This window comes from Furipterus horrens, unplaced genomic scaffold (assembly GCF_987537825.1).
Source record: "Furipterus horrens unplaced genomic scaffold, mFurHor1.1.pri manual_scaffold_11, whole genome shotgun sequence".
Taxonomy (NCBI): domain Eukaryota; kingdom Metazoa; phylum Chordata; class Mammalia; order Chiroptera; family Furipteridae; genus Furipterus; species Furipterus horrens.
The window spans coordinates 46,396,265-46,407,122 of NW_028327181.1; the positions used below are offsets into that span (position 1 = coordinate 46,396,265).

Here is a 10,858-nt window from a genome sequence, read left to right on the forward strand (position 1 = left end):
GGAGGTGGGGACTGTAACCGAGGCCAGAGGGGTGGGTGTGATCACCCAGAGATGAAGAGGAGACTAAGGACAGAGCTTCGAGGAGCCCCTCAGCAACGGTGGCTGGGGGTTGGGGTGGGGCGGGCCGAACCAGATGAAGTTGGCACCAAGGAAACCGAGGGATGGAGTTCAAAAGAACTGAGTGGCCAGCGCGGCTCTGAGATCCAATAAAGGAGGGACAGGGAGCGGGGTGCTTTCTAAATGTCATAATTTTCCGCTCGTTTGGATGCTAAGGGGAGGGAGGCATTCGACTGGAGAGAGGGAAGAGGTCAATGAGCTGAGGGAGCGGAGGTGTGCTCCCAACTGTCCGCTCTTCCAGGATGCATTTTTAGGGGGTAGAACGGGGGGCGGCGAGCATGGGGAACATGAGCGCAAAGCTTTGTCTCAGGAAGGCAGAGGGTCAAGAGGGAAGTTTGAAACAAAACCTCCACGGGAACTCAGGCCCCCAGTTCTTTGTGACAAAACCTCTGAGACCTCCAAGCTGGGTGGGAGGGGTTCCCGAAGCGCCCGGAGCTGAGCAGAGAGGCGGCCCAAGTCCACTCAGCTGATGGAAGCCCAGGGCATGACCAAGTGCCACCAAGAGGGCAGGTCTGCCTGCCTCGTGGCCAGTGCAGTCACCAAGTGCCCCGGGCTTGGTCCATTAGCAGAGCCAGGCTGAGGCCACCATGGGCAGGACTTTCGACTATGACTCTTCATTTGCTATGTGACACTCGGCTTCAGGGCCTGCCACTGTGCACCACTGGTAAGTCACTCTCAAGTAGCAGTCACACAGAGGGACACTAGGTGGGTGGGAGTGCCCAGATGGAGCTCGGCAGGAAGCAGAGGCCCGAGGGTGAACACAGAGCTGCCGAGTGGAGAGGTGGTGTGCTGGCAGCCTCGCCCGACCTCTGCCCCCGCTGCAGCCCCAGCAGACCTCTCGAGGCCAGGCCTACCACTCAGTGCCCCTGCAACCTTGGGTGAGTGACCTCATCTCTCCCAGCCTCAGTTTCCAGGTCCAGCCAACAGAATGTGGACCCCTTCCTTCAGGGGCTGTGGGGAGGGGAGGGTGCGGTGAGAGCACGCAACAAGGTGTGGGGCTGCCCGACCTGCTCACCGAAAACCTCATGGGGACTCCCGCAGGTGCCAAGCACTGCTTCCGGCACAGGTGTGCAGACGGAAACAAGACAGACAACAGTTCTGTCTTCCGGAAGCTGACATTCTAGCACAGAAGAGAGGCAAGTCTTCAGGGTGAGAAGTGCTGATCAGGATGGAGAAGGAGCCACCCTCAGGTCCTGGGAGAAGAACATTCCAGGCAGAGAAGGACAAGTGCAAAGGTCTTGGGGAAAAATGAGATTTGGGCATTTGAGGAACAGAAGGAAGGTCTCTGCAGCCCCACTCTTGGGAGTAGCTTACCTGTCCCATTCCTAGGGCCTTCAAGGGTCCCTTCCACTGGTAATGCATGGCTATGCCATCAGCTCTTTTTAGAGAAGAAGTTCCTTCCGAGATCCAACCAAAGTTCCTGAGGTTGTTGCAACTGAAGGCTGAACCTTCTCTTTTAGTGCCTCCTGGACCCAGTGCAAACGGGTTCTTCCTGTGTTCTCCTCACTGGCTCCAAGATGGTCATCGTGGAGGGGAAACTTAATAAAACGCCAAATGACTTAAGCATCTTCCCATCAGCCCAAGACAACTAGACGAGCCTGTGTCATCAGTCCCGGGGACGCAGTGAGAGCAGCAAAGCCCTGGAAACGAGACTGGACTCCAGCCACCAAAGGGAGCCTGGGGAACGGGTCTGAGTGATTGCTCAAGTGGCCTGTGGGGGAGGGGGGACAGATGGGTCGTAGGAACGAAGGTGTTCAAGTCAGTGCCCAGAAACCAAGAGGAGAGGAGAGGGGAGCTTGGGGATCAAGTGAAACTTAGCTTCAGCACCCTAAGGTTTGGGGTATGTCCGATGGCTGTGGTTTGGGGTATGTCGGTGGCTGTGGTTTGGGGTATGTCTGGTGGCTCTCTCCCTTCCCCCCTCATCACCGGAATCACAGTCACCTTCCTCTCACTAGGTCTCCCTACTTCCACTCTTACCCCCCTCCCCCATAAGCCATTCTCTCTGTATTTTTAAAACTCTGTCACCCCGGCTTAAACTCCCCAGGGCTTGCTGATGCCCTTAAAACAAAGCAGAAACTCTTGCCAAGACCCCAGAGGCCTCCGTTTACCTCCCTGGTCCCATCTTGCCCGCTTCTCCCCTCACTTTCTCTCTGTCCTTTGAACACACCATGCTGATTCCTCCTCACAGACTTTGCACCTGTTGCTTCCTCCTGGGACACCAGCATGTAACCGCTCTCTTGCATCAGGACAGCACAGATGTCACCCGCCTTGGCCATCCACCACCCCAGCCCTTCTGTTCACTCTCCAGACCAGCGCTGTCCAGCAAGGCTTTCTGTGATAATGGAATATTCTCTTTGTGTGCCGCCCAGCACAGTACCTACCGTGTGGCCCTGACGAGCAGCAGGAATGTAGCTACTGAGCCTGGGCAACTTCTCATTTTACTTCATTGGAACTTAAATTGGCCAGTGGCTACCGTGTTAGACAGAGAGAGTCTAATGTACCACAGGGTGTACTTTTCTCCCCAAGCCCTAACAGGACTTGACATGATCTTATTTCTTTGTTTACTGTCTGTAAGCTCCGTGAGGGTAAGGGCTGTTCCTGTGGGGCCCACTGCTGCGTCCCAGGGCTTAGAACTGGGCCTGGTGTGTAGTGGATACGATTGAATAGCTCCTACGGACCGTGAACTCTGGAGCTACCCAGCACTCTGAAGAGAATGTGTTTTTCCCAGGACTTGCTGCGTGGCCTCAGGTGAGGACCTTGCTCTCTATGGGCTCAGTATCCTCATCTGTAAAAGAGGGGACTGGATCAGAGGTTGTCCAAGGGCCTCTCTGGCCCTAAGTCTCTGAGACTTCCTGCTTCTCCTACTCTGCCCAAGCTGCCCCCCATTTACCCATCTTCTTGATTTCCCCTGTCCCCCTATCCCCCCAGTTACAGCACAAGAATGGTGATGAGACTAGCTCCCTGTACCCAAAGCCTGTGTTTGGGGACCGATCAAATCAGGCTGGGTTCTGCTCATCTCCTATAAAGAAGTGGATGTGACATAGATTTGTGGGAGTTAATGAAGTGTGGCATGCTGTGGGGGCTGTGTCCTGGATCAAGTCTTTCTGGCCGGCCAGGGGCGAGGGCCCCCCAGGAGCTAGGTAGGCCAAGGCAGGCCGGCAGTTGCCCTGTATGTGCACCAGGAGTGAATTCCAGGCTCTCTAAGCCCAGACCCTGTAGCCAGTCCACTGCTCCCCTTTTCACCCGGCGGGTAGGGCTCAAAGGCTGGACCCTATGAGCTTTTTATGAGGACTTGCAGGAGCCAAGCACAGGGAATCAAGAAGCTGGTGCTAATTGTGAGTGGCTTGAACCCAGACCTCCCGGCCCCCAGCATCCAACACTCACACCCACAAACACTCACACACATACACTCAGCCAGACACATACACAGCTGCAGACACCGACATATACCCACAGAGGCGTGGTCACAACTAAACCGCCCATCTGTACACCAGGCATGCAAGTAAACACAATACAACAATACACAGACAGATGCATTTGTACAATTCACACATTCCTTCATTCCATCACAGACCGATGGATAAACATGCCAATACACACATAGACAAATAACATGGTCATGCCTAGATATACACTTGAAGTCCTCCAGACCCTACCTGGATATGCACAGAAATCCCCAAAGAAGTTCTATATCCATAACACGCACATGCACGCACACACACACACACACACACACACACACACACACACACACGACAGCCCTGCAGTGATCTGGTGAATCTGAGGGTCAGAACCCAGGCATTCAGGCGCCAAGCAAACCCCACCTCCCAGCCTGGCAGCATGCAGATCTGCCGGCCAGAGGAGCTGCAACCTCTCCCTGCCCCCTGCTTTGGCTAGTGGGCCACCCTTCCAGTCCTGATGCAGGTGGTGGGGCCTGATGGGTGGAGTCCAGCTGGTGGCCTGTGATGCCTGCCCCTTTTAGACCAAGCCCTCTTTTCCTTCACCATGTGACCCTGAAGGCCTTCCTCCTTCAGCTTAGTGAGCCCTGGAAATTTGTGTAACAACCAGGATTTTTGATTTCTTTTGAAAAGAGAAATCTGCTGGGACTGGTGCCAAGGGCTACAGGTCTGCAAGAGGCTGGGACCACAAAAGCTGCTGCCCATTTTAGAAGGATCATGAACACCCCAGCTCACCAAAGCCACTGAGGTTCTCACCCACCTGGCTCCTGAAGGCTTCTGAGTCTGAGCCCCAGAAATATATGCTTCCAGACTTTGGCTTTCCTGCATGTGTATGTATATTTTCATGTGTACCTCATTGGTCTGCTCTGTTCTGTGCCAGTTTGCCGCAGCCTGCATAGGTCTGCTCTCCTCCCATGAGACATCTTCTGTGTTTCAGCTCCTAGGGAAACAGCCATCAGTCTCTGGTGGAAACAGAACACTTTCAGAGCCAGAGAGGAGCTGGCTTATATAGACAGAAGTCCCCACTCCTAGTTCCTGATTGGTCTCTCCTCATGCAAATGAGAATGCCAAATTCTTGCCGTTAGAGTGGTCCAAAAGGCACTTTTCTGATTGGTCAGAATGAAGCTGCTTTAATTGCTCAGTGCAGGTGTTGATTGGGTTAAGCTATGTAGCTCCAATTGAATGGGGAAAGCCTCAATCCTATTGATTAAAATGGGATTCCAGAAACTCCTTTACAAAGGCTGGCTCAGAGGGCAGAAACCCAGGCAGTTTGGTGCCGAGGCGGGTAGTTCAGTGCTGACTTCTCCATAAAGCGCAATTTGCATGGGAGGCCCTTGTGTAGAAATGGCTGCCGGACTGGTTTTTAAAAAATTTGAGCCCACTTAGGTACCAGGAGCCTTTCTTAGTAGGTATCTTCTTTCTTGGGGTCCACAGTATCTCTATATATTTAAAAATGATACTATATTTTTAAATAACTTTAGATTTAGAGCAAAGAGAGCACAAAGAATTCCAGTATATTCTTCATCCAGCTTCCCCTAATGTTAACATCTTACATAACCTTGGTACCTTTGCCAAACTAAAAATTAACATTAATAAAATATTAACTAAACTGCAGACTATATTAGGATTTTTCCAGTTCTTCCACAAATGTTATTTTTTCTGTTCCAGGACTGCATCCAGGACCCCACATGCATTCAGTCTAACTTGTTTCCTTCAGCTCCTCTGGTCTGTGACAGTATCTGAGTCTTTCCTTGTTTTTCATGACCTTGACAGCTTTGAAGAGCACTGCTCAGGTGTTTTGTAGAATGCCTCTCAATTTGAGTTTGTCTGATGTTTTTCTCATGATGAGACTGGGGTTACAGTTTATAGGGAAGACCACATTATATCAAGGGGTGCCTGATAGCCACATGATTTATCACTGCTGATGTTAAGGTAAGGGAGCATCTGTTGGGGTTCACCCTTGTAAACATACTATCCCCCTACCTTTCATTCTACATTCTTTGGACACCAATCATGAAGTCCACACCACACTCAAGGGGAGGGAGACTAAGCTCCACCTCATGTAGGGAGAGTATCTACATGTGTTATTACAACCTGATTTTAAATGACAGAACAAGACTCCCATTTCATGGATCTGCCTTCACTGATTTAGCCAGTATCTTAACATCATACATTTCTGTTGCTTCAGTTTTTCCTTTTAAAAACAAGGCTGCAAAGAATCTCAACTTCAGATTCAACAATATTTTTCAAGCCACTTCTCTGAAACAGGTACTGCACACTCCAGGGAACAGTGTCTGTGTGCCTCTTGCACTTTGTTTTCTTAGAACAAATTAATGGGTTAGGATTTCTGGATCAAAAGATAAGCACATTTTTTAAGGCTTTTGATAAGCATCACTAAACAAATCTCCAGGAAAGTACCAATCTACCCTCTGGATTGACACTTTTTCTTTTTCATTAAAAAAAAAAATTTACTTATTTGTTTGTTTATTTATTTTTAGAGAGAGGGGAAAGAAGAAAGAGAGGGAGAGAAACATCACTGTGTGGTTGCCTCTCACTCGTGCCTCCAACTGTGGACCTGATATGCAACCTAGTCATGTGCCCTGACTGGGAATCGAACCAGCGACATTTGGTTCGCAGGCCGACACTCAATCCACTGAGCCACAGCAGCCAGGGCTCATTTTTTTTCTTATCACAAAAATAATTCATGCTTTTATAAGATTACTGGAAATTACTTACTGGACATTTGATAATATTAAAGAATTATTGTGGGGGTTTTTTAGTGGTGATTATAGTATTGTGGCTACTTTTAAAAAATAGTCCTTATCTTTTAGAGACATGCACTGAAGTATTTATGAAAGAAATAATATGACTTGGAGATTTTCTTCGATATGATATGGAAGAGGACGGGTGGGTGGGGGTATGCCTGAAACGATACATGTCATAAGTTGATTATTAAATCTGGATAATAGGAATACAAACCTTCATCATGCAACTCTCTTTCTATTAATTAAAAAAACGTCTGTTAAAAATTTTAAACACAATATAAATCTATGGCTTGGGTGAGAGTCCCCATTCTTTTTCCTCCCAGAGTTAATTATAACAGTTGTATATGCCTCCAGTTTTTCCTATTTAAAAGCTAACTATGTGTATTGTAGAAACATACATACTTATAACAGGGATGAGCTATACCACTGTACACACCATTTTCTCACTAGCTTTTAAACTTCACTGTATTTTGCAGATGGTTGGCCACTTCAGCACTCTCTCATTCTTTAATAGCTTTGTGGCACTCCCCTGTATCAAAAAAACATAATTTATTTATCTGATCCCCTAATGGGGGACAGCTGGCACATCTCCAGATTTTTGCTGTTAAGAACAGTAATGCAGCGAACATCCTTGTACATAACATACTTTTGTGTACCCAGGTGGGCAATTCTACAGCCTGTCTTTCTACAAGTGCAATCACTAGCCCAAAGGGTATATAAATTTAACACTTTAATAGTATGGCTACATCGTCTTTCTGGTGGACTTTTTACGTCTAATGCCTGGCATGCTGTTGTGGTATACAGCTCAGGACTGTTATCACTTAGCACCCTGGAGTCAGAGGTGGAAGGGGCCTCTGAGGTCTTCTGATGTTGCTTCCTGTTTTTAGGCAGCCACCTTAGCCTCGAGGAAGGGCAGGACCCAGGCTTCCAGCACTCCCAGCAGGCAAGCAGCATCCTTGGCTGCCGGCTGTGTAGGGCAGTGGTTATAAACATGCTGCCCATGTCTGAACCCAGGCTTATAATTTACTGGTTGTATAACTTAAATATGATACTTGTCCTCACCTGTAAACTGAGAATAATACTAATTCCGATGGCACTCAGGGAAGGGGTAGGTTTATTAATTAAGCACATATTAATTAAAATATATACCATTTAATTAAAGTATATGTTTATTTGGGGTAGCTTTGAGGAGACTGACAGAAGATGGGGGGAGGGTCCTAATGACCCCTATCAGGCACCACTTGGCACTGCCAGAGGTGACTTCGAATGTTGATAGTTGGATTTAGTGAGATCATATGTACTGGATACCCAGCAACCAGTACAGAGCCCAATATGCTGTCAGTGCTCCAGGGCCATGGAACTCCCCAAGAGCTGACATCTGGCTGACAGGGGCTAGACCACAATCAGGGAGACTGATCTTTCTGAGAGACTGGTTGGGAAAGGAAGGCCCGAGCAACAGGAGAAGAGGGGACCCAAGAGAAATGGCCAAATCTAGACCACTACTTGTTATTACAAAGCCAGTACAGAGCATATGGGGCTCTGTACTGGTTGCTGGGTATCCAGTACATATAATCTCACTAAACCCAACCATCACCATTTGAAGTCACACTCATTTATTTATGTATTGTCTATGAATGTTTCCATGTGACAATGGCAGAGGTGAGTAGTTGCAACAGAGACCGTTCAGCCTACAAAGTCTAAAATATTTACTCTCTTGCTCTTTACAAAAAAAATTTGCCAACCCGAACACAGGGATTATAGTTATAATAATAAATAATTTTTGAGTATTTACTATGTTTCAGGTACCATTATAAAAAGTTCTCATAAGGCCGTTTTTCGTTTGCACTGATGGCTGAGCGGGACTGTGGAGATTGGATTGAGGGGTCCCTACGAGCTGGAGCTCGCCATGAAGACAGAAACGGGGCAGGGACACATCTCAGTGACTCAGCTGATGGGGCAGCAGATAAGCAGGAAGGGGAGGAGGAGGAGGATGAAGAGAAAGGCACTTCATCTGGTGAGAGAGTAAGTGAGGATGCCTCCCGGGCGTCTGGCTTGGTCAACAGGACAGAAGGTCAGCGCAGCTTCGGGGGGGAGGTCTGAGAGGAAAGGAGCTGAACGGGGGCGGAGCCGGATGAAGTGTGAGCGCTGAGGGGAGAGCAAAGCTCCTTTCCTGGGGGCAGACCCAGAGGCCGGAACAGGGCACGCGCAGGGGCACTGGACTTTGCTTCGATCTGCACTTCCTATGTTGGAGGCAAGATCAGTTTCGGGGCGTGGGGCGTGGGACAGGGGCAGGGGCTGAGCAGGAGACTGGGAGACAGAGGGTCACGCCCAGCCTGCAGCTGACCGCTCTTCCCTGCGCCTCACCGTGGACGATGGCGATGGGGGGCGTGCAGGCGCGCGGCCCCTCTGCTTCCTCGGCTCATCCGTGCGATGCCACCATGCGAGCCATCTGCGTGAGAGCCACAGCTTGGTCCTCGTTTAACCTGTGCTCCTGGATCAGCTCGCCCGCTAACCGCAGTGCTGCTTCGAGGCTGGGCAGCTCACGTTTGGTGTTGGCAGCTGAGAAGGCTGGAGGGATAAATTTTCTTCTGTCCACTCTCTTGTTGCCAACTGCAGTGGATGAAGGCCTAATACAGATGCAGCAAACAAAACCAAAGGAAAAGGAGGGGCTTTTGAAATAGAATGCACAGCATCCAGTTGCGCGGTGGTGTGCTGGGGGCGCACGAGCAGCTGTGGAGGAGGCCCGGCCTGCGGAGCTTCACCCCGAGATGGAACAGACAGGCTATGAGGGGACTCACCGCGGGAGGGGCCCCTCCAGGCACCTCGGCGCTGGGACTGAAAGGAAACCAGGATTTTAAAAATCCCTTCAGAAGTTGTATTTTTGCTGCTCTGGGAGAAATTAAAAGTTCTTGTTAACTAAATAAAAGTAATCAAATTTTGAGAAAACATGTACAAATACATGAAGCGTTTCCAGGGCTGGACACAGCTGAGAGGCGCCCACAAGACCCACCAGCTTACCTTTGCTGTACGTTGAAGAACTTTCCTTCCGACTCAGCTTGAGATAAAGTCTGCTCTTAGGTTCATTATAAAACTCAGGGTTTACAGTTGCAAACTTCTTCATTTTGCCATACTGTTTTCTTTGAAAATCAAATCCTTTTCTGCAAAATGAGTAAAAAGCAAAAATGAATTTGAATCTTAAGGTACCAATTTTTTAACCGAGACATAATGAGCATATATATACATTACATTAGTCCCAGGTGTGCAACATCATAATTCTATGCACGCAGTGACGTGATGCCCGCGGTGGGTCTGGTTAACACCCATCAGTACACAGTTACGGACTTTTCTTGTGAGAACTTTTAAGGTTTCCTCTCTGAGCGGCTTTCACATACACTCAACACAGTATCACTGACCACACTCGGCATTCTGGCCACCGCACTCCCAGGACTTGCTTTAGAACTGGAAGTTTGAAGGTACAATTGTTTTTAAAATCTTGTTTTAAAATACAGTAGGAAAAGAAAAGAACGAGGAGGTGCCTGTTTTCATATTCTTTCATACATATATACAAAACAAAAACATATTGTGTCCAAGGAAGAAGGCAGCAGCCCTCATAGAAGGGTGACCGTGTCAGAGACCGAGACAGCAAGAGCATCTAGAAGCACCTACGAAACTGAGCTGCCGCAGCGGTGACGGGAGTGACGAGCTAGCCCCGCACGGCCACCTCCTACAGGTCACAATGACGAACTAAGACACGCAAAGTGCTGGACCTGTGAGCTCCCAGCACGTGTCACCATTAAGTTACCAAGCAAGTGCTCGTTATATTTACTTTTTGGGTGATCCCACGTCTATGAGACGTGTTTCCAAAAACCAGCTCTTTTACCCCGAACACCTCGTCATTCGGCTCGTGCAAGGCGCCCCGTTATGCCGCCCTGACCCAAACCGCACGTGTGGTCTCTCCAGCAGGTTTCCCTTGGGACTGTGAGCGTGCACCAAAATGGCCAGAAGAGTCGCGGTCCCGCAGCCTCCCTGATACTGTGACACTGCTGACTCTCAGAGGACAGCTCCCCTTTGGAGCTTCTGTCTTTCACTGCTTTTAAAACTGACGATAGTTCTGTGATGTTACGATTTCCTGACATAAGTGGAGGCAATGATTTGTTTCCATAAAACGCACCTCACCAAAAGCTGGCATTCCTCATAGAGGGGCACTTGCTGGCTTCTCAAGTACATGCCAATGCTCTTGGCATCACTCAACACGGTGGCAGGCGGGGATTCTCCCTGTGATAAATGTCCTGAGGTCACTTGTTCGAGCCACTTAAAAAATTTACATTGGTCACCTTTGGGTGCATCACAGGTGTAAAAAAGACGACCCTAAGCGAAGAAGGTAATAAAATTTAGTGAGAAAAAAAAAAAGTTCTCATAAAAGCTCTATGAAGTAGACACTATTTGCGGTAGCTAGTCTCAAAGATGGCCCCGGTGAACCATTCCTCCTGGGATTTGAACCCTGTGTAGTCCCCTCCT

The 10,858-nt window shown here is 48.9% G+C and overlaps 1 long non-coding RNA gene across 1 annotated transcript; it reads right to left on the reverse strand.

Annotated features, from left to right (window-relative positions):
- Window positions 1–8,459: 8,459 nt before the first annotated feature.
- On the reverse strand, window positions 8,460–10,582 carry LOC149997501 (uncharacterized). Its single transcript, XR_016514259.1, has 3 exons — window positions 10,512–10,582; window positions 9,359–9,498; window positions 8,460–9,175 (listed from the first exon to the last, which is right to left on the reverse strand). It is a non-coding gene; the product is annotated as an uncharacterized LOC149997501 (long non-coding RNA).
- Between the last annotated feature and the right edge of the window lie 276 nt (window positions 10,583–10,858).